The sequence below is a fragment of the Lutra lutra genome, chromosome 2, assembly GCF_902655055.1.
Source record: "Lutra lutra chromosome 2, mLutLut1.2, whole genome shotgun sequence".
In the NCBI taxonomy this organism is placed as follows: Eukaryota; Metazoa; Chordata; class Mammalia; order Carnivora; family Mustelidae; genus Lutra; species Lutra lutra.
Window position 1 is genome coordinate 159,617,225 of NC_062279.1, and position 3,528 is coordinate 159,620,752.

Here is a 3,528-nt window from a genome sequence, read left to right on the forward strand (position 1 = left end):
CTCTACTTGTGTCTCCATGTCCAAATTTCCCCTTTTCCATAATGATGTCAATCACCTTGGGTTAGAGCCTGTCCTGATAGCCTCATTGAATCTAGAGACCCTATATCCAAATAAACTTACATTCTGAGGTACTGGGAGGTTAGAACTTCAATAAATGAATTTTGAGTAGACACAATTCAATCTATAACAGCATCTTCTACTGAAACAACAACACAGAGCTTCCATTTGTCCACTGGTCTTATCTCTTCCTCTGCTGGAAAGTGAAGTCCCCCACATTCCTGCCATCCTCAGAGCACAACTTCCAGGGAGAAGAGCAATTTTTTCCCCAATGTTGCTAAAGATGCTCCTAAGTTATTACACTTATTAACTTTTGCTTCTTACAAATCCATAACACCAAGCTATGCAATTGCTACTTCTCTCCAATATTCTTTTCAATCAACTTCACAATTAGTCCCAACATTCAACCACTATTTTGGCAGCTGGTTCGCAGATACTGTTCTCACATTGGATTCTGGCATGGACATACAATACTTCTATATCCACGGCAGTGAATCACCCACAACCCACCCCATCTGCTCTTGTTCTCTTCAACTCAGGTGACTTCAGCTGCAGTCCACTTATACTGCCTGATCATTTACATACTCTATCTAGCCTCTTCCTTACATACGTGTGTTAGCTCTGGAAATTTAAGTTCAAATACTCCTTCCTTTGACTGCTATCTGTTCATGCCAATTTTCTCATTTCTCTACTTCATTTATAGCATTGGTTACATGGAAAATTAGTGTTTCAGTATGTTAATAAGATCACACAGAGGCTGATAAAATGGTGTGTGGTCAAATTAATTTAGGAGAACGAAGTTAATAAAAGTTAAAACATTGTGCTGTTTTTCCTCACAGCAGCTGCCCCTTTCCCCACAATCATGCACAGCTAGTACCCTTGCCTGGAATCGGACTGCAACCTCAACCATGCCTGCCCCCTGCCACTGCCTCTGGACCATGGACCCCTACAAAGTGAGCAAGCTCCGGGCCTTCATGAAAATGTGTAAGCAGGATCCGAGCATTCTGCTCACCAAGGAAATGCACTTCCTGTGAGACTGGGTGAAGAGCATGAAGGGTACAATACCACCAACCACTCATAAAACTAAATCAGAAGATAGTACCAAGGAATAAAAAACAGGTAGTAAGAAGGCGGAGGAAAATATAAAAACAGATGAACTATCAAGTCAGGAAAGTGATCTAGAAATTGACAATGAAGGCATGAATGAACCAGATACTTACTCTGTCAAGAAATAGGAGATGAAAATGTAGAGATAACCAAGGAAATGATGGATCAGGCAAATGATAAAAAGGCTGCTGCCATTGATGCCCTAAATGATGGTGTACCACAGAAAGCCATTGACTTGTTCACAGATGTCATCAAACTGAATCCTTGCTTGGCCATTCTGTACACCAAGAGAGCCAGTGTCTTCATCAAACTACAGAAGCAAATGCTGCCATTCGAGACGTTGAAAGAGCTATTGAAGTAAATCCCTGTTCAGCTTAGCCTTTTAAGTGGCAAGGGAAAGCACACAGACTTCTGGACCACTGGGAAGAAGCAGCACATGATCTTGCCCTTGCTTGTAAACTGGATTATGAAGAAGATGGTAGTGCGATGCTGAAAGGAGTTCAACCAAAGTCCCAGAAAATCGCTGAACATCAGAGAAAGTATGAGCAAAAACATGAAGAGCAAGAGATCAAAGAAAGAATAGAAAGGGTTAAGAAGGCTCCGGAAGAACAAGACAGAGCCCAGAGGGATGAAGAAGCCAGGCAACAATCAGGAGCTCAGTATGGGTCTTTCCCAGGTAGTTACCCTGGGGGAATACCTAGTAATTTTCTGGAGGAATGACTGGAATGGCAGGGGGGGTGCCTGGAATGGCAGGAATGCTTGCACTCAATGAAATTCTTAGTGATCAAGAGGTTCTAGCAACCATACAGTATCCAGAAGTTATGGTGACCTTCCAGCATGTGGCCCAGAACCCAGCAAATATGTCAAAATATCAGAGCAATGCAAAGGTTATGAATCTCATCAGTAATTGTCAGCCAAATTTGCAGGTCAAACATAATGCCCTTCCAACAAACAAACCTTCGCTGAAGGAAAAGCAACTTTGATCACCTAATGGAGGTCACAATAATATAAATGAGTGTACCTCTGACCTTCTCATGAAGAAAACTGTGAAGAGACTCCCTGCCCCTCTGCCCCCCATGCTACTGATACATTCTACAATGGTTTGCCATTAGGGTATTCATTCAGATAATGTTTTCCTACTATGAACTACAAACTTTAAACAATTTTTTTAAACCTTAAAAATATTTAAAAATGTATTAAAAGGGTGTGTTAATCCTTACATTTTTCTTTACTAATCATTTCAATTTTTTTTTTTTTTTTTTGCTTTGGATTAATTGGGCAAGGAAGATACTTCAGTGTGGAGGATTTTTGCTCAGTTTGAGTGAAATAAAGGTTTATTAGTGAGAGGCAAATATAACATTTAAATATATGAAGTTTGAATTGGAGATAGGGTTTCTTGGGAATTTTGGCTTGTTTTTTTAAATGTTTTATTTTTAAAACACAGTTTATTTGGATAAAAACATTGGGACCATGAGTATTGCAGTAAGACCCAGGTAGGGGCCAGAAGTGCTTGGTGGGGCAGCAGCAAACATTCCTTTTATATACTGTGCACCCTTGTGCAGATGCATTTAAATCTTATGCCATGGTGAAGGGATGATTTTTATAATGCTGCAGTATAATTGGATTACTTAGCTGTGTTCTTGTCTGATATAAAAAATAAATCTTTTGGATTATTTCCACACACAAAAAAGTTGAAACATTTTTATACCCAAGGTATGTAATACACTAAAATTTGTTCTGAATAACCAAGATTTTGTGACTGCTTTAACCAAAGTAATGTCAGCAATTTAAGAAAGAAAGAAAAAAAGAAAGAAAGAGAGAGAGAAACCTAGTGAACCACAGAACACCAATCTGGGAATTAGCAGATTACAACTGTTCTTTAATCCATAAACCCTATTCTCTCCCCCCTCACCCCCATTCTAGTTATCCACCGCTTCCTTGGGATTTTTGACTAGATCACTTAGGCCATTCTTTTGCTAGGTAGTTCTTCTACTCGGTCTTTTTTCTACATCCATCCAGTAAACTCTCTGTCCTTTCTAGTCCTGCATATGAGCTCACGTTCTGCAACTTTCAGTAAGTCTTTGGAACTGCAAGCAAAAATACCCATGCTAAATCCTTTTTCAATTTAACCAGCATATAATAAACTATCACTATTTTTTATGTCACCTGTTCACCCACTTCACTCCATCTCTTTTCTCTTTTTTTTTCTTGCGTCTTCAACTCTTCTCTACGGGTTCTTTCTCCTACAGTAGTAAATCTATTTAAAGGAGTTTCGTTACAATTTTCTTTTCCTTTTTCACAACTTCCTTCTTGAAGTTTTGGCCTTATCATCCTTTTAAAATTAAATTCCATGAGCATGGAGTA

General features: G+C 39.1%; 1 pseudogene; it reads left to right on the forward strand.

The window, feature by feature from the left end:
* Positions 1–995: 995 nt before the first annotated feature.
* Positions 996–2,101, forward strand: LOC125092837 (hsc70-interacting protein-like; annotated as a pseudogene).
* Positions 2,102–3,528: the final 1,427 nt, after the last annotated feature.